The sequence below is a fragment of the Lolium rigidum genome, chromosome 4 (genome assembly GCF_022539505.1).
Source record: "Lolium rigidum isolate FL_2022 chromosome 4, APGP_CSIRO_Lrig_0.1, whole genome shotgun sequence".
In the NCBI taxonomy this organism is placed as follows: domain Eukaryota; kingdom Viridiplantae; phylum Streptophyta; class Magnoliopsida; order Poales; family Poaceae; genus Lolium; species Lolium rigidum.
The window spans coordinates 159,371,819-159,392,646 of record NC_061511.1 but is presented as its reverse complement, the minus strand read 5'-3'; the positions used below and the strand labels follow the sequence as shown (position 1 = coordinate 159,392,646).

Sequence of the window (20,828 nt, the reverse complement as noted above, 5' to 3'; positions counted from 1 at the left end):
ACACGTTGTAAGGAAGTTGCATTGTTCATATCAGCTTTCATGAGGATAAGAGAATCATCAGCAAATAAAAGGTGTGAAACTGACGGTGCATTTCTGCACACTCTAACCCCATCGATACCACCAACTTCTTCTTCATACAACAGTAGACTTGATAACCCCTCTGCACACAGCAAGAACAAATAAGGAGACAGAGGGTCCCCTTGACGGAGTCCTCTGGTAGGAACAAACATATCAGTTTCCTCTGAATTAAATCTCACTTGGTATCTGACAGATCTGACACAGGCCATAATGATTGAAATCCATCTTTCAGAAAAACCCATCTTCCTCATCATATTTTCAAGAAAAATCCACTCAACTCTATCATAAGCTTTGTGCATATCAAGTTTAACTGCACAGTATCCATTACTCCCCGATCTCTTATTTTTTATAGTGTGAATACTCTCATATGCCACAAGGACATTATCAGTAATAAGACGACCGGGGACAAACGCACTCTGAGTAGGAGATATAATTTCAGGTAAAATTTGTTTTAGTCGAAATGCCAGCATCTTGGATATAATTTTATAGATGACATTGCACAGGCTTATCGGACGGAATTGCGTAATTAGCTCAGGATTTTCTACCTTTGGGATAAGGACCACAGTAGTATCATTCCATCCATCAGGAATCTGCCCAGAGTTCATAGCCTGCAATATCTCTTGTGTAATATCCTCTCCACAAATATTCCAGAACTGCTTATAAAAGATAGCATGTAGGCCATCCGGCCCCGGTGCTTTGTAGTCCCCAATGCTGAATGCCGCCTTTCTGACATCCTCAGCAGTAAACGGAGCAATCAAACTTTCATTCATCAAATCAGTTACTCTCGGTTGAATCCTTTCTAAGACAGCCGGGTCTGTGTCATGGACTTCAGAAGTGAACAGGTTAGTAAAATAATTAAGCACAAGGGGTTTAAGATCATTTGTACCTTCCACCCAATTATTGTTACCATCCTTCAACTTAATAATTAAATTCTTTTTCCTTCTAGCCGTCGCATAATTGTGAAAAAAGCTTGTGTTTCTGTCACCATATTTAATCCAATTAGCTCGGGATCGCTGTGACCAGTACACTTCTTCTTGCTCAAGGAGGATTTCAATAAGATTCGCCATCTCCTTAGCTTTGGCCTCATTTTCATCCGTTAACTGTCCAGATAAAGCCTCTTCTAAATCACGTTGAGCTTTTCGTAGTCTTTTCTTCGGCTTCTTCAGGACATTTGAATCCCATTCATGCAATGCTGCATGCATAGAACTAAGTCTGGCAAGAACTCCATTCTGAGATAATGAAGCATCTGCCCATGCATCTTGCACTACCTGCCGAAACCCAGGCTCACGCAGCCATTTTGCTTCAAATCGGCGTGGGCCCACAGTATGAATAGGTAGATCAGGTTTATACTCTGTATCCAACATAATAGGACGATGGTCAGACTTAATATACCCCAGATGTTGTAAGACAGCACCCGGGTGCATAGTGATCCAGGCAGGATTTGCCACCGCCCGATCCAGCCTTTCACGTATTTTACCTCTCTTCCACGTGAAAACATCACCAGAAAAACCCAAGTCATTCAAATTACAGTCGTCCAAAGCTTGTCTGAACGCCTGCATAAACGAATCAGGCCTTGGGTTACCTCCCTCCTTCTCATGAGAAAAAGCTATCTCATTAAAATCACCAATTATGGCCCATGGGATAGTAGAGTTGATGCTCAATTCTCTAATTTTATTCCACGTTTTGTACTTATCTTCCCAACGGGGTTCTCCATATATTCCAGTTAATCTCCAGGTTTTATCTGTTGACTCAATCACTGTGACATCAATATACTTTGGATCTGAAAAAATCTGCTGTATAACAATCTCTTTCCTCCATAGGAGTAAAACACCTCCACTTCGGGTTGAGCTAGGATTAACAATTTTGAAGTCCATTTGCATTCTTCTTCTCAAACATTCTGCTGGGTAATCTTCTAAATGTGTCTCTGATAGGAACATAACATCGGGGTTATATCGCCTTCGTAGGTCCGAAAGCGCTCGAACTGTCGGGTCGTTCCCCAAACCCTGACAGTTCAGAGATAATATTTTCATTGCGACCGGACAGGTTCCTCAAGGGAACCCGCCGATCCTAGCGAAGTGGAGTTAGCTCCTTCCTTCTTCGAACGCTTCTTTCTATCAGTGTCATTCACCTCTGGATGAGGCTCCTTAGATATTCCAGTATCATCTACCAACATTGCTGCTGGTGCCCCTTTATCTGTGTCCAACTGTTCTTGCTCTTTCTCTGCTATTTCAAGTGACATGTTTAATCTTCTCTTAGCTCCAGGATCAGAGGTATTTTCATCTGTCATTACTACCTCAGGAACCTTAACTGGGCTTGTTGCTGTATCCTTCAGGTTTTCATCCATCTCAGCATCCCCAACTTGTCGGATAGCGTTATGTCGCCAGCTGATTGGGAAACCGGGCCCACGGCCCCGACCAGGAACCACCAGCTCATGTGGCTCCATGTTTCGGCCACCTCCAGCGAACCTTCCACGACCATCCATAGATCGTCCTCGACCTCTGCCCCGATTTCCTCCGAACGCAACTCGCCCATGCCAAGTCTCCCTGTCTGCTTTCAGGAAGTCCCCCCATTTCAATTTGCTTTCATCATGTTCGTCTGTTCCACACTCCAGATGAATGTGGCCAACCATGCCACACGCGCCACAAAACCTGGGGATTTTCTCAAACTGGATTTTGAAAAATTCTCTATGTCCTGCTCTTGATATAGTAACAAACCTTGGCAGGGGTTTACGAAGATCAAGCTTCACTCGCACTCTAATGAAGTCACCCAACCCATGAGGGGTTTTATCCACAACAGCATCTGATCCCACCTTGCGTTCTACTAGGTTCTTCACCAAAGTTTCTCCTCGGTAACCATCCGGTAGCTTATGAACTTGGACCCAAACAGCCAGGAAGTTCAAATCAATAGATTCAGGAGGTACAAGTCCATTGTATTCTTCAATAGTCACTGCGTTTTGGCGAAACAACCATGGGCCACCCTTGGTAATTTTCAGCCAATCTCCCAGACAAAAACATTGGATTGTGAACAAATTATTCTCTAACGATCTGAAGTTGACCTCTCTTGCGGGACTCCAAGCAAAACGCATATGTTGTTCAAAGGTTTGAGGGCTAAAGAAGTTCATGGAGTGCACCTTTACCAGAGCCATCCACTTGATTCCCTCCTTTGGTGCATCAGCTTCTTCTTCAAAAACAAGATCGTCAATTTCCTCTTCATCGATTCCCAATCGCTGGAGAAGATCATCCAGTCTCTCCTCCTTCTTCGATCCCGAGCCCTCTCCTGTCTGGCTCGCAGCACTCGAGGTAGGGGAAGCCATAGCCGAACCACAAGAACCCTAGCCCAGGGTTCCACGCAAGAAGACAACCCGCCCACGCGGAGCAGGCGATGAACCGGAGACGAACACTTCCTCAGATTAGACGAGGTGACTCCGCGTCGGAGAGGAAATCCGGCCGGAGGAGGAAACCCTAGTCGCCTAGGTCAGGAAACCCTAGTCGCCTAGGTCCTTTCGTAAATGTTCCATGCGTATTGCTGATCTGAGACGGCATGTGTCAAACAAACAAAGTAAAAGGAAAACGGAAATCACGCCCTCACTCGACGGTTCAATCCCCATTCTCTTCGCCCGCCTCCCCCGATGTTGCCCCTCGCCGGCGCTCCCCCCATCCTCGCCGCCCACCACGCTGCTCCGGCTCCTCCTCCCGGCCGAATCCCATCGCCAGCACCGCATTCGACACCGCGCGCGCGGTCTTCGACACCCCAGGAGCCACGACGGGCCTTGCTCGCCGGGGTGCGCGCGTCGCTGGGTGCTCCGTCAAGCTCGCCTAAACGCGCGCATGCGTAGCTGGCCAGGAGATGCGGCAACCTCCATCTGTGAGGCCACTTCGCCCCAACAGCAGCGCCTCGGCTCCGCGCCGTGCTCGCCCCTCATCTTCAGAGTGTTGAGTGGTGTTGCAGCACCAACGGATCTTGCAGGACGGTGCACGGTTGTAGGAACAATCCACCTTGCCCTGTTCTACGATTCGATCCCGGAGTGTCGCCCGCCGGTTGAGGCGTCCTAGATGTGATGTACGATTGCAGTTTTAAATCTTGTTCAGATTCGAATTTTCAGAGTCTACATCTTCTAGCTTGCTATGATCTAGTGCTAGATATTCGAATTTTCATCAAGGAATTCTCAATTGTATTGAGGATAATTCTCTGTAATTTTAGCACATCCCATGCTTGAAAGTTTCCGAGAATGAAAGGGCAAGAGATTTCCCCCTGTAATATACGTGTATTCCTCTTATGTCCAATGCCATTGAGTTTTACTTCCTGGTTCCTTTCTTGCAGGGTCTGAATGTATTTTGGGTGGCGGTGAGGAAAAGGTCAGGACCACCATGGCCGGTTCAGGGCCTCGTCAACATCTCCGTCCAAAAGGTACTGTATTTTTCCTCGCCCAATCCCACCCTGCTTGAATCCTTTTATCTTTGTACTTCATCCAGCAGAACTGGTGTCACCATCTCGTGCACGCCGAGCTGTTGCCCTGGAGCCCCTAGGCCACAGTCCTTGTTCTCGTACTGCGTTTGGGGATGCAATCGTAGAGCATGGGCGCTAGCTCTCTGATGGAGCGGCTGTGAATCCAGCGATCCTCCCAGAACAGGGCAGTGGCTCCGTTGCCGAGAGACATCGTGGTGGAGGCGAAGAACAGGGCGCGCTCCTCAGCAGAAAACTGCAGGTCGAGACCGATCCATGCTCTGTTGATGTCCGTGCGCGAAAACCACAACCACCTCATGCGCAATGCTAGCCCAGTGCATTCCAGGTCATGCATGCCTAAGCCACCCAGCGATATTGGCCGGCAGACGCAGCGCCAAGAGACATGTCAGTTGCCGCCATTGGCTTCCACATGCGCAGCCCAGAGAAAGACCCTCTCAATCCTCTTTAGCTGCTTGAGCGACTTTTTAGGAGGCGCATGCACTAGCAGCTGATGTAGGGGAATGGCTCCAAGGACGGACCCTTGACGAAGGCGAGACGCCCAGCCTTGTTCATCAACTTGGCCTTCCAAGCGGGCAGGCAGCCTGCAATCCTTTCCACGACAGGCTGTAACTGCGCGGCGGTGGGGCGGCGAATTGTTTGCCCTATTCGTCTTGGTGTCGTCCAGTCACTATACCGAATGGTTTCTGTCCAAATCAAACTGGCCAAGTTGAACCCAACTATTCTACCAACTCAGCCTATTCAAAGTGGTCCAAGATAAAACAAGTGCCGAACCAAACTGAAACACTTATTTCTTTCAATGGTGAGCAACAATAGGACACATCTCTAACTGAATAACGGTGACTAGGATGATATACTTGAAGAGGTTACGCATTCTAGATTTTCAACTTCTGGTCCTGGAATTTATTTGCTTGGTGTCCTGGTCATGAGCTTGGTCTCCGTTGCTGGCTGTCTCTTAGCTAATTTTAGCTAGCAAGTTTGTATCCTTACTTTCCTTGATCTGAAGTTAATTAGTACCTAGCAGTACTTGTTCATTCTGCTATCTAGTTGTAGCTAGCAATGTCCAGAACCAAGCTTCTCTATAAAAACATGATACGTTGCCTCTTAAATCTTAGGATTTAATCACGCTTCAACAATGTTTGATCACATATGCAGCCTCCTAAAATATGTGATAAAAGTTTGATCAAGATTGCAGCGGCGGAGCTTGAAACAAAACTTAGGGTGGGCGAAGAAACATTTTTGGGAAGAAAACGACACAGAGCAGTGTGTTTAGACTTACCTAATTGTGTTTATACTACTAAATAATAGCTGGTATAGGGAAAATGTTGTTAGGCAGGCCGGGCCATGGCATTGGTTTGCTTTAAAGAAGCTCCGTCACTACAAGATTGAACAGTTGTCATCATATACTTCACAATTGTATTGATAATAATTCTCTGAAATTTTAGCACAACCAATGCTTGAAAGTTTCCGAGAATGACGGGGCAAGAGATTTTTCCCTGTTTTATACTTTGTAATATATTTGTATTCCTCTTATGTCCTTTGCGATAGAATTTGACTCCATGGTTCCTTTCTTGTAGGGTCTGCATATGTTTTGGGTGGCGTCGAGGAATAGGTCGGTCACCCTCATGATGGCCGCCTCTGTTCAGGACCTTGTAAAAATTGGCGTCCATACGTACTGTCTTTTTCCTTGCCCAATCCCGCCCCGTTCAAATCCCTATCTCTTTACGTGTTGCAATGATATATGATTTGGCACAGCAGGCAGGATAGACCTCCGTGGCTGCTCGCACCGTCTATCCCACGAGTTCCGCAACGATGTTGAGACGCCGTTGTCCTGCTTCTAAGCCCTGGTTGACAGAGACTTCCTCCAGCAGGACCGACATCACCATCAAGTACAGCTAGTACTTTGGTATGATATGCTTCCTGCACATGCTCATCTCTGTGTGTGCATTTTCTTCTTTCCAAATGCAAGTAAAAAGGTTAATAATTGAGTTGGATTTTTTCTATGAAAACTTCATCTCTTGATGCACTGGATGTAATGCTCTCTCTTCTGTCTATCCAGATTTTATTTTACACTTGTAGTCGCCAGGTTCAAAAACTATATGATTAATATTTGCAACTCAACTATATTATTAATTCTTATTCTTATGAGTACTTGAGTCAGCATGTCTTGTAGTATGTTGACATCATAAAAACTTTCTAACCTTGCCATGGACTGAAAATTTCTGGACATGAATACGTATTCCTCTTGCTATATGTCCTTTGATCCTGGAGAAAGTGGATTATTCGGATTTAGTTATTAAAAAGGCTTGCCTTGGACTGAAGCTTTTTTTATTCCTTTGCTCAAACTGATTTGCATTATAAATGTTTTACAGACAACGTTGCATGCACGATGTGTGTATGGCTATTTTACTTTTTTGTTTACGCTTACTAACATGTATTTTCAGGTTTAAAGCATACATGAGGATGCGTGAATTTGGAGACGGTGTTGGAGGTCAACCGGGAGGAGGCACGGTGGTGAGCTGCAAGTGCCGCAACAGAGAGAGGCGCTCCGGCGGCTGCCACTTGCACTTCTCCAAGGTCTTAGCCTACAAGGTTGCCACTGCCACTATTCTATGTTAATTTGGTTCACTACATACTATAGCCATGCATGTTTCATTGAAGTGTATGTGTTTCTCTCACTGTTATGGATGAATGAAATTGAAGAGTGGCTTGATGCAATCTTGTCTTTCTTTGAAATAAGCAATTATTGTTCTTTTACTTTCAGGCATTGACATAATTGGGGCTGCTCTTATAATACTTCAGTTTCTCTTTCAAATTTTACTCTATTGTGTCTCTAGATGTATACAAGTTGCGCAAACTTGCAAGTTTCTTGCCTTTTTGCCATGGGAAATGACATCTTAATCTTTTTCATCTGTACTCACACATGTGAATTGCGGGTCTACTTGTACCTAGCTAATTAGTAATTACCTCTTTTGCATCAAAAAGAGGATCAATTCATTGAGTCTGAAATGTTTTAATAGTTTGCCTCTGGAATTTATGGCTTTCGCAAGAAATATGGATGCATTCATGTGGCGTTTTCTATAATTTTACTTGTTCCGTAGTTATAATGCACTTCAATGCCTAATTCTTTGCTTTCCTTTTTTGTTTCGGAATTTTTTTAATGGATTAAACAGTGATTTGATACAATCTTGTCTTGGGAATATAATAACCCCACTTGTACTTTTAAGGCTTATATTAGCTGCATGTGTAGGGCTGCTGTTATAATTGTTTGATAGCTTAGCCGCTTGGCTTCGATCTGCATTTTAATGCTTGTTTTGATTCTGATTTGCTCAGGTCATGTTGCTTGCTGCCTCCGGTGGTGGTGTGGTGGCAGTGGTCCCCTCCAGGGGTTTTGTGGTGGTGGTGTTGTCCACCAGAGTTGCTGCCAGCGTCCACTACGACATGCTACCCATGTCTTCTTTGACTCGGACGTCTCCTACAGGCTACAGCACCATGTCACCCCTGGAACGGTCTCTTTTTATCTCTTGGTGTGTGCCTAATTTCTGACTGTGCTGTGTATTTTCCCGTAGAGTGTGACAGACGAACGAATCTTTCTGCTAGGTGCTTTGTCATGTGATGACTACTTCCATTTGTTGGCCCACCCTGAATTTTGCGGCTTCGAGTTTTAAGACTCTAGTTCTGCCTTTTGCCTCGAAACATGCCCCAAATCTGTAGAGGACAATATGTACATATGGTTTTCGAGGAATGGACGCAGTAACACAAATAGGGCAAAAGGGGAGGCCCAAACATGTCTCAAAATATCCACCTTCTTTTTAACACTCCAGATTTAGACACCATGATACGCTTGTTTGTTTTTTTATATACTTGGGTCGATTAAGCTTTTTTTATATACTTGGTTTATCCTTTACCGTGTAAAGTAATTGAAGTTTGAAGAAGCTGTCAAATATATGGTCATGGAAATATGAGAATGTCTAGCGACTACTAAATTGGCATGGACAAATGAAAGACAAATAAATACTTAAACATGATTGTAGTCTTCAACTAAGCCCAATAAGATGGGCTACATTGGACCTGTACTTGATGGCAACCTGTATTTTCATTTGACCAAAATAGCAGGATACCAAGGTATCTATCTACATAAATAATAGCTGCCATTGTTCTATGTTAATTTGGTTCACTACATACTATTGCCATACATGTTTCATTCAAATGTATGTGTTGCTCTCACGCGCCGGTTATGGATGAATGAAACTGAAGAGTGGCCTAATGCAATTTTCTCTTTCTTGAAAATAATCAATTATTGTACTTATGCCTTCAGACATTGACAAAATGGGGCTACTCTTATAATACTTCAGTTTCCAATGTTAATTTGTTGTGTCTCTAGATGTATACACATTGCTCAAACTTGCATGCTTCTTGTCTTTTTGTCATGGAAACAACATCTTAATATTTTTCCCTCTGTACCTTCACATGTAAATTGTGGGTCTATTTTTATCTAGCTAATTACCTCTTTTGCATCAAAAAGCGGTTAAGATCATTGAGTCTGAAATATTTTGATAGATTGGTGTTGGGACTTATGGCTTGCGCAAATAATATTGTTGCATTTATGTAGTTTTTTTCTATAAGTTTACACGTTCTGTAGCTACAATGCACATCGTTGCCAATTCTTTGAATTCCATTCTTGTCTTGGAAATTGTTAATGGATTAAAGAGTGTTAAAAATATAATAACTCCACCTAGAAATTGTTTGATAATTTATACGCTGTGCTTCTATCTACGTATTAATGCATGTTTTGATTCCATTTTTCTCAGGTCATGTTGCTGATCTGGTGGTGGCGTGGTGGCAGTGGTGCCCTTTGGTGGTGCTATCCACTGAAGCTGATGCTAACATCAACCTGACATGCTGCCCCTGTCTTCTGTGACCCGGACGTCTCCTACAGAGCCACGTCGCCCCTTAAAGGTCTTTTTTTTTCTTAATCTCTCGATGCCCCCCTAATTGCCGACTGTGCCATGTATGTTTGTGTAGAGTGTGACAGACGAACAAATCTTTCCGTTGGGTGCTTTGTTCTGTTGGGACTAATTCCATGTGCCATACCTTAGCAACCAAAATTTTGCAGCTTCCAGTTTTAAGACTAGTTCTGCCTTTTGCCTTGAAACATGCCCTGATCCATAGAGGACAATATGTACATATGGTTTTCGAGGAACGACCACACAGTCACAAATAGGCAAGGAGAGACCCAAACATGCCTCAAAATATCCACCTTTTTTAACACTGCAGATTTACACACCATGATACTCTTCTATGTTCTTCTAATATACTTGGCTGATCAAGTTTTTTCTTTATATATTTGGTTTCTCCTTTCCTGTGTAAAGTAACTGAAGTTTGAAGAAAATGTCAAATATATGGTTATGGAAAAATGAACGACAAATAAATAATTAGTTAAACATGATTGTAGTGTTGAACTAAGTCCAATAAGATGTCCTACATTGGACCTACTTACTCGATGGCAGCCTGTATTTTCATTTGACCAAATTAGCATGAGGATACCAGGGTATATTATCGTTCATGCAAAAACTTAGCCACGCCAGCCAAGTGTTTCCCCTTTTTCCATTAAAAGCATGAACATACTGAGATGAGATAATAAGTATGGACATAGCTGTTAGAATGTCACCTTGCGGTAGCTAAATACCAAATCAACTTCACACACATTCCTGAAGAAATGGTCCAATACCTTCTCCTTGCAGGCATTATGTTTGCTGATTGGATGGTGTCTACTCACTGTGGTGAAGAATTATTTCCTTTGTTACCTGAAATAATTTTCCTTTTTGATAAGTGGATTGTCACACAACAGTTCTTACGGCTTACTCTCTTGCTTGTTTTCCAGCGCCACAGAAATTTAGTTTCTTAGCCTCTTCTTACTCATGATGTCAAGTATCATATATGAATTTAGTTATGTTGTCATGTGAGTCCCCAGGTCCTTCAAGTCTTGTTGAGCCACGCTAGTACTTAGTAGTGCTATTTCTCATCACGATATCGTCTCGGGATAGCAAAGTTTCATTGTCGGTTGATATTATAAGCAAATCAGCCATATGATTGGGCTATTCGCAAAATGATCATGTCATTCTGTTGTTTTTCATCTACTGAGGCATATTTACTTGCTAAGCCGCTGTAATGTTCTTTCTAAGCCTTTTCTTTGTTTGGAAGACGATAGGAGTGTCCAGTATTGAGGCATATTTGACTATGCTTGCATATCGTTCTTTTCCTCTCAAAAGAGGTGGGCAAGGTGTCCAAGAGTAAATCTTAATGCATCCTACTTTACATTGATATTTTTAAAACCTCCTGTTCGGTGAAATTTACAATAGTTATCTGTTAACTTATGGCATGCATATTTATTCTTCAGAGTTGACTGATGGGTTCAGAGTCAAAAGACTGCTAATGTGAACCAAATTACACCAATCCAATTACCCAAGCAAAAGTATAATATGGTTCATCATTCTGTTATTTCACCAATCATAGCACCACTGTCTCGGTTCACACATGGGTGGTGGAATTGGGCTCCCGAATCCAGAGTTTCATGGTCTTGATACTTTGTCCCAATTTTCAGTCCTTCGTCAACTCTTTTCGATACTAATAGTTTTTATGGTTCACCAGTAATTGATTTAGTGCAACTGTGCTCTTTTGTCTGTCTTGCACACACGATTACCATTTACGAGCCAGGAGATTTCATTTCAATTTTATGTACAAGGAAAGTCTCAGCCATCTAATCAAGGAGTTATGCTAAGCCCACTTGCATAGCAGACTAATGTGATGTCTAACCACTTTGATTTATCGGTCTTTATTTGATCCATATCCATAATTGATTCTGGTATATTGCTTGTTTAGTGTTTCAAGGGGTGGTATTTGCTTACATTCTGTCAATTTATTTGTGTGCTGATAGTCTTATTCATACTCTAAAAGATTGCTGCTGCATGCTTACTAACTCAACTCAATTTACTACAGCTAGTTGCGAACTTGCTCATCTAATAATGCAGACTGTAGTTTCTGTGCAACCAATGATAGTATTGGTAATAGCTAAACATCTAAATAATAATGTCTTTTTCTATGACATGCATGTTCTCCAGGTTTGGTCTGGTCCAGCTGAGGTTATTACTGATGTGTCTTGGCGTCGAGGAGTACGGCGTTGCCTGGCTGGGCAGCTGCTTGGTGCACCGCCAACAGGCACGTTCTCGTGTTGCTGCATCGCTGGTTGCGGCCCGTGCGGTATTGTTTGAATGAATTCGTGTTTTATTCAATGGTTGGAAAATTGGAATGATTAGAAGTTGTAATATAAACAGTCGTAATAATAGTTGTTCATAACTTGCATTTTGTCTTTGATTCAACTTCGATGCCTGAGTTGAATTGTGTATTTAGTTTCAATTGTTCTGCTATATTTTTCAAATATCCTAAAAATCCGTGATGGTGATGTTAAAATTTTGAATATTCTTGCTGATGTTAAAGATAATTCCCTGACCGGTTCTCGCTGTGTAAATAGCAACCAAGAAATGGCTAGTCAGTATGTTGGCTTCACCGACCGATGGTGTTTTTTACTTTTTACCTTCATGTACGTGGACTTGGCTGCGTTTTAGCTGCCAACGTGGCACTAATATGCAGAGTTGCAAATTTCGACCAATTACATTAATCTAGGATTGATTTGTCAGAAAATCAAGGACCATGACGCCATAGAGCCCGTAAAACTTGGGTCGACCTATTTCTCCAAAACATCTGGGAACCAATTGGTGACGCAAAACTAAACAAGGCTAGTTGTGGAATAACTAGCATGTAGCAAATGGAAGCATATAATAACTACCGGCTAGAAAAACAGAGGAGAGCTGCCGTGTTGTATTTTTCTTGGTTTTGAATCCGCACATTCAGAGAACAAGCTATGTTTGATTCCTTTCCTTTCCGCATCTGTAATCTTTATTCTTAGCCTGTGTATCTCTTTGTGGTCGATTGAGATGAATTGTACATCTGAATGTGCACTCGGAGTTGCGCTCTATGCATGATTTTATTGTTCATAATATTTGTTGTGTGATCTAAATGTCCAGAAAAAGTCAAAATCAATGCCAAAGTTTCATCAAGTCTTGCTGATTAATTGCTCCCTTTTTCTCAAAGAAAGTTTATGCATTTCCCTAAAATAATCATTATCTGATATAAGATCAAGAGTTTTTTTTCTCAGTTTTATAATTGGTACACCGAGACGACCAGTTAACACATCCGTGTGTATAGAAAATCAATTAATCCCAAATGTTGCGGCTGCCTCTTCTACGCGCGCACTGGCAGGCGGCGGCTGGGCTTCTGCGCCGCCTTCAATGGCATCGTTTCCAGCGAGCGGCCGGCCTTGAAAGTCGACCGGCATCGTTCCTGCCATCGCCCACACCTCCACTCCCACCACCACCACCACGCACCGCCTCACCACCATGGGGAAGAAGAAGAATGATTTCGAGGCGTCCGGCAGCGGCACCAACAAAGCTGTAGGTGCTCCAGAAGTAATCAGCTGAGGCTTATAAACTGAGTTCGGTAACTGAAGATCAAGCGTAGCCTCATTACCACAACCGACAAAAAAGCTTGTAGGTCTCGGCAACTTCAGAGGGAGGGAGGGAGGGAGGGTGCCTTACCAGGCCTTCATCTTCATCGGCGGCTTGGGCAGGCGGAAAACCGGCGGTGAAGATGACGCCTGTCTTCCTCCCCCTGCTGGCTTCACCGTCCTAGTCAGAGACGAGGACCGGGCTTGCTGCCCACCCGAAGTGGCGGCCGCCGTCTTCCTCTCCCATGACCTGGATGCCGCAGTAGGGTACCCAATCTTGGACCAGAACTCATCAAGATGCTCGCCGTCGCCCTGGCCGTCGATGTTGCGGAGAGGCAGCACACGCGGCACATCGTCGAGCCCGCGCCACGCAACTTCCTCGGCCACCGAGATCTCGTCTTCATCATCGGAAACCTCGCCGATGGGATCAAAACGCGACCCCGAGCCTAGGGGACCCACCACCGGCGTGAGCACCGGCCCGATCGGCGGTAAAACCAGCCGCCGCCGAAGCCTAGACGCCGGCGTGACCCACGCCGTCTCGGTCGCCTCGTTCATCGCCTCATCCTAGCCTACATTGGTTAGTAGAAGAATATACTGGTCGAATCAGATTGATTGAACCAGACCACTCCTCTAATTGTTGTGTCAAATAGGCTAACTATGTTTTATGTGTTTCTTGCAAAGATTACAGGGAAATATGGTGTTCTGTGCAAAACAAACTACAACCTATGGTTCTATGCAAAATATTCACCAACAACTGGTGTTATGTGCTATTTCCTCACGGAACCCCAAGGCGCTGAACCAAGTCCACCGTCGGGATGGAACCTCAAGTTCTCCTTCCCGAACCAAATACCCCGCCACCGAACCAAGTTCTTCTTCCTGGATCCGAAGTTCGAAACCGCAGCTTCCTCTTCTTCCTTGTCAAACCGGCGACCACCTTGTTCCGATACCGTGAGACCCCAACCCTAAACCTATCCTATTTTATAAATGTTCCATCTATAACTTGTTGCATCTCTTGTCATGTGCATCGCATCGCATATGTGGGTGTTCGGGTTAAATAGCGATTCACCTAAATAATTAAATATGAAATTGTGCGGGATTGATATCTTATCCTGGTTCCATTTAATTTTGCGTAGCTCACCCATGCCATGTCTTGCCATCCTAACCAACATTTAATATTCGGGGTAGATAAAAAACTCAATAATTGTTTGTCGGAATTCCGATTCCATTTAATTTGGATAAGTGCATCACATCATCGTTGCCATGTCATTCATATCATATTGATCATGCCGGTTCTTCTTTCGTAGTTGTAAGATGTGCATCTGTTGTTTGTTGTAGTGTTTTGCTTCTTCACGGATAAGGCGTTGAGTTGATGCGAGATACGACAAGCTCTCCGGATGTTCCTCGGCAAGATTTAACAGGCAAGCATTTTCCCTATACTCCTGTCCCTGCAGGAGTTGCTCACCTATTTTATTTTGCCTTCTCCCTCATGCTAGCCTTAAGTTGCGTTCTTGTCACATGTCCTATCCACTTGTTACCTCAAGCAGCCCATATTGCCACGAGCACCCCCCTACAACTATTGTTTGGTTATCGAGTCTGCCCTTGCGAGTCGTAGTGCATGCTTGACGTGGGCATTACCCTTCGGGTAACTCTTGTTGCCCTATCCTGTGCGGCCCAACTGGAGGCCCATGAAGACATCCGATGGCAAGGTGGGCCACTATGGCGGTGCCGAAGAGATTCCTTAAAGGACAAGACGAAGAGGAATCAAACAAGGAAAGTTTAGGTCTAGGGCTTTTGTAACCTAGTCGTACCCTGACAGATCTCTCGAGACCTGGCACCCTATATAATGGCCAGGAGAGGGGCTGCGGAGGGACACAATCAATCTTAGCAACTTTAGCCACCGCAAGTCTAGAGCTAGGTCCACATAGCACTTAGCCTTTTGACGAAACCACAACCGAAACCTTCGGCACCCCATTGTAAACCTGATATTTTCATAATCAAGATCAGACAGGCAAGACGTAAGGGTTTTTACCTCATCGAGGGCCCCGAACCTGGGTAAATCGCTCTCCTCGCTTGTCTGTTAACCAATGTCTCGTGTCAGCCTACAGGATTCCGTCAACCCTAAGCCCCAATCGGAGGGCATTGCCGAGGAGTACCCTCGACAATGCTAGTGCTGGTTTATCTCGTTACCGTTATTGTTATCTTATCGGGTTATATGTTGGGAAGAATCATGGTTACTTTAGCTGTTGATATTTGTTTAGCGGAGGCATCAGTGGGTTAGCTGATCGTTTTATGAAGGCTCACTTGTGTTTCCTAAATAATTTAGGACCCGAGTTCTTGTTATCTGTTCCGAGACTGAGCGCTCTAACCACACGTGGGTATGCTTACCGGGTCTCCCCTCGACCACTGCCGGAATCTACAACTTTGTCTAGTGGCCACAATTAGTTTCAATGCTTTGTTTCTCTCGGGCGTGTAAGCTTGTTTCTTTATGGTCAGATGATATGATGTTACTTTTGGGGAAGCCGTGAGTGCCTTGTAAACCCGTTGTCTCTTGCACGCTCGTAGGTGTGGTCCGCATTGTTAAGAGGTCATCCTCTAGTGGGCTCGGATCCTCTTAGCCGTTCTCGCAACAGCTAGGTCCGCCTCGGAGTTTCGATCGGGCTCTGAAACGGGTTAAACTTAGTCAGGTGGCTTCCTGGACATTGTTGTCGTGAAGGAGAGTGCGTGTCGTGATATCCACATGTCGTAAGTGGGTTGAGCATGCGTGTGGGCACATTTGGGCACCCCTGCAGGGTTACAATCTTATCGATAAGCCGCGTCCGCGGTTATGGACGACTTGGAGCTGTATGACTCGATCATAGACAACTTACACATGTTGTGTTGATACTAATAACTTGCATAGTAAGACAGAACAACTTAAATAATAACTGGTTACAATTTGTCAACCGTGTGAGTGCCTTTGCCAGTACTTCTTTGCGAAGGGGGAACACATCGGCTGTGTTATGTTTGCAGAGTATAGAACTGTTAGTTTATGCGCTCTCTCACCTTCTCTGATTAGACGAATGTTGTAGGGTGTCTCTATAGGTTTTTTAGTGCTTGCGCGCTGCCGCTTAACCCCACCATATTGCCTATGACGTTCCTCTTGCGTCCTCTAAGTCCCCTGCGTGCCTCAAGTACAAAGGACGACTGGTTGACGAATGCTTATACGTCTTGAAGTCTTGTTAAGTACGAACCCGTACTTATTGCTGCTTCTACGGGACATAACCGGGCAGGTATGAAGATATGTTCGAAGAAGACGATGTTAGCAAGGTTACCCTTCCGGCTTGGCCTGGGCAGGGTTATGGATGCCACTGGTTATCTTCAGGACTCTTAGTCCAATTCGTATCTTGTCCGTACTCGGACGCATTTGATCTTTTGTATGATTCGGATCTTTGTATTGTAAATTTGTATCTTGACTCGTTGGAGTCATTGTTGTAATATATGTTTCTTGTGGGTTCTATTGTAAACCTTTTGTAATGTTACCGCTCGTGGTAATTCCTCTGGCATCACGTGTGTGATTCGTCGTGCACGTCGTGTCGGAGGGTGTCTTTGGATCGATATCGTGCGGATTTCAGCGGGATCGCTGGAATCCTCAGGATACCGGTTCCGGGGCGTCACACCCATGGGCGTGGCTTCCATGCAGAGAGGAAACGAAGAGTGTCGACTGAACAAGACATGTTAAGTAATGGGCCCGTGCCTCCTGATGAGCTGGGCCTTAGGCGCATAGGAGTAACTAATCTTTAAGCAAAACATCTGGGCGGGCCATGGCCCAGGTTTGCCCCAATGAAGCTCCGCCAGTGGTCACGAGGGGTAGGATTTACCGGCCCTAGCCACGACGTCATCTAGTAGAGACTAAGCAACACGATATAAAAAGAGCAGAAGGCCTAGAACGACTTGTCCAAAAAGACATTTATGCAATATCTCCAGAGACTCTTAATTCCTAGCATGCCGCCACAACGACGAGACAACACATGCAATGATAGGTGATATCTAACTTTGCACGCTTAAAATGAGAACATGGGACCCCGAAAGAGTGCCCCACGGCCTTCGAAAGGTTTAGGTCGGGATTTTTCGATATGGGAGGAGATGAGAAGAGCAAACCTCTCTGCCATCCTTCACTTTGTCGTTGTGATCGCCCTCCATCAGGCACTCTCCTCTATGTTTGTTTCTTTACTTTGTTCGATTGATGAATCAATACATTGATTCTCCTTACATGATTTATTTCTGTTGCCATTACATGCATCTCATCATGATGTTACTTTTTCTTTTCTTTCTTTGAGGTGAGCCGGCGGCGAGCTACTATATATGTGGTGGATCGTGCGTGGGAGAGCTTTGGTGGCGGTGGTGGCATGAATGCAGCTTCAGGTGAGCCAGCGGTGAGCTGCATGCGATGTGGTGGATCGTGTGTGGGACAGGTCTGGCTCCAACTCTAGATCTCGGTCAATTAGTCATGTTTATTTCCTATCTTTGTCGGAACTGTAGTTATCTCTTGGTAGAATTTGCGAGTGGATGGGATGAATTCAGATCATGTTGATCGAGTCATTGATCAAGAAGTACAATCTCAAGGATCTAGCAACTTTGAGGAGAGAGCTAACGATATAGGGTGTGTTTGGTAGCCCGGGCCAACCCAAATATTCTGACCTCAACCTAGCTCAACCAACTATTTGTTGTTTGTTAATGCGGCTCGGTCCATCTCAGCACTTTTGACCTCATACACTACGGGAAAAGGAGGCATTGTCGTGCGGCCAATTGCACGGCAAAGGCGCCTAAATGCACGGCAAAGCCTTTGCCGCACGGCAAAATATGGCCGGCAACGAATCCGACGGCAACGGCGCCTTTGCCGTGCGCGTCGACAGTTTGCACGGCAACGGCCTTTGCCGTGCGCGCCCTGGGCTGCCGTGCGGGCTTGAGTTTGCCGTGCGCGGATCCTTTGCCGTGCGGCCTGCTCTTTGCCGTGCGCGCATTCTTTGCCGTGCGTGCCCTCTGTGCCGTGCGCCTCTCTTTGCCGTGCGCCAGTGATACGTCTCCGACGTATCGATAATTTCTTATGTTCTATGCCATATTATTGATGATACCTACATGTTTTATGCACACTTTATGTCATATTCGTGCATTTTCTGGAACTAACCTATTAACCAGATGCCGAAGTGCCGCTTCTCGTTTTCTCGCTGTTTTTGGTTTCGTAAATCCTAGTAACGAAATATTCTCGGAATTGGACGAAACGAAGACCCGTGGGCCTATTTTTCCACGGAGCTTCCAGAAGACCGAAGAACATACGAAGTGGGGCCACGAGGTGGCCAAACCACAAGGCGGCGCGGCCAAGGGGGGGCCCGCGCCGCCCTGTGGTGTGGGCCCCTCGTCAGGCCCCCGACTTTGCCCTTCCGCCTACTTAAAGCCTCCGTCGCGAAACCCATGATGCGAAAAAACCACGATACGGAAAACCTTCCGCAGACGCCGCCGCCGCCGATCCCATCTCGGGGGATTCTGGAGATCTCCTCCGGCACCCTGCCGGAGAGGGGATTCATCTCCCGGAGGACTCTACACCGCCATGGTCGCCTCCGGAGTGATGAGTGAGTAGTTCACCCCCGGACTATGGGTCCATAGCAGTAGCTAGATGGTTGTCTTCTCCTCATTGTGCTTCATTGTTGGATCTTGTGAGCTGCCTAACATGATCAAGATCATCTATCCGTAATTCTATATGTTGTGTTTGTCGGGATCCGATGGATAGAGAATACCATGTCATGTTAATTATCAAGTTATTACACATGTGTTGTTTATGATCTTGCATGCTCTCCGTTTCTAGTAGAGGCTCGGCCAAGTTTTTACTTTTAACTCCAAGAGGGAGTACTTATGCTCGATAGTGGGTTCATGCCCGCATTGACACCCGGGACGAGTGACGTAAAGTTCTAAGGTTGTGTTGTGCTCGTTGCCACTAGGGATAAAACATTGGCGCTATGTCCGAGGATGTAGTTGTTGATTACATTACGCACCATACTTAATGCAATTGTCCGTTGCTTTGCAACTTAATACCGGAGGGGGTTCGGATGATAACCCGAAGGTGGACTTTTTAGGCATAGATGCAGCTTGGATGGCGGTCTATGTACTTTGTCGTAATGCCCAATTAAATCTCACTATACTTATCATGTCATGTATGTGCATTGTTATGCCCTCTCTATTTGTCAATTGCCCGACCGTAATTTGTTCACCCAACATGCTTTTATCTTATGGGAGAGACACCTCTAGTGAACCGTGGACCCCGGTCCATTCTTTTAATACCGAAATACAAATCTGCTCGCAATACTTGTTTTACTCGTTTTCTCCGCAAACAATCATCTTCCACACAATACGGTTAATCCTTTGTTACAGCAAGCCGGTGAGATTGACAACCTCACTCGTTTCGTTGGGGCAAAGTACTTTGGTTGTGTTGTGCAGGTTCCACGTTGGCGCCGGAATCTCCGGTGTTGCGCCGCACTACATCCCGCCGCCATCAACCTTCAACGTGCTTCTTGAATCCTACTCGGTTCGATTAAACCTTGGTTTCTAACCGAGGGAAACTTGCCGCTGTGCGCATCACACCTTCCTCTTGGGGTTCCCAACGGACGTGTCAACTACACGCATCAAGCAAATTTCCGGCGCCGTTGCCGGGGAGATCAAGACACGCTGCAAGGGGAGTCTCCACTTCTCAATCTCTTTACTTTGTTTTTGTCTTGCTTTATTTTATTTACTACTTTGTTTGCTGCACTTATATCAAAACACAAAAAAATTAGTTACTAGCTTTACTTTATTTGCTGTCTTGTTTGCTATATTGAAAACACAAAAAAATTTAGTTTACTTGCATTTACTTTATCTAGTTTGCTTTATTTACTACTGCTAAAATGAGTAATCCTGAAGTTGAAGTTCGTTCATTTAAGCAACAAGGGGGAGAATGTTTAAAAGATGCTTGGTATAGAATTAGTGATGCCCATAATAGGTGCACTAAGAAACACTCCACCACTATCCTACTCAGGAATTTTTATGTTGGTATCTCTAGCTGGAATAGATATGTTCTTGATTGTCTCGCGGGGGGTAACTTCTTAGGTGCCCCCGCTTTAGAAGCTAGCTGCATTATTGAGAGTTTATTTGGAACACCACCTGTTAATGAAACTAAAATTGAAACCTCCCTTGAGGATGTTATGAAAAAATTGGAAACCATAGAGAAAAATTTTCCGAGTGTTGAAACTAAGTTGGAGATATTACTTGATAAAACTGATGAACTTGATAAATCCTTAGGAGGAATTGATGAAAGAATTAGTGTCCTAGGAACTTGTGTTGACCATGATAATCAAATTAATAGGATTGGCGAACTTGAAAAAGCTATGGGAATCTTGGGTTCAACCTTTTCATCTTTACAGTTTAGAGAGAAAGCTTATGTGGGAAAGGAGCAAAAGTTTATGTATGTGTCTAAAGTGCCTAAACCAAAGAAATATTATTATAGGCCTAAAATTGACAAAGCCCCTAGTACCACTACAAATGGGGGAGCTTATGATATCAATGCTCCATCTCGCGATAACACTTGAGAAACACTTTCTGCGCCTAGCTGAAAGGCGTTAAAGAAAAGCGCTTATGGGAGACAACCCATGTTTTTACTACAGTATTTTTGTTTTATATTTGTGTCTTGGAAGTTGTTTACTACTGTAGCAACCTCTCCTTA

The 20,828-nt window shown here is 44.6% G+C and overlaps 1 long non-coding RNA gene across 3 annotated transcripts; it reads left to right on the top strand.

Moving 5' to 3' along the window:
* The first annotated feature begins 3,939 nt into the window (after window positions 1–3,939).
* LOC124706142 lies at window positions 3,940–11,895 on the top strand. 3 transcript variants are annotated; one of them, XR_007004288.1, is made up of 8 exons: window positions 3,940–4,137; window positions 4,399–4,485; window positions 6,117–6,211; window positions 6,298–6,445; window positions 6,984–7,131; window positions 7,873–8,048; window positions 9,351–9,498; window positions 11,661–11,895. It is a non-coding gene; the product is annotated as an uncharacterized LOC124706142 (long non-coding RNA). The 3 variants fall into 3 exon arrangements; XR_007004289.1 differs by having other exon boundaries at window positions 7,873–8,066; XR_007004290.1 differs by having other exon boundaries at window positions 6,295–6,445.
* Window positions 11,896–20,828: the final 8,933 nt, after the last annotated feature.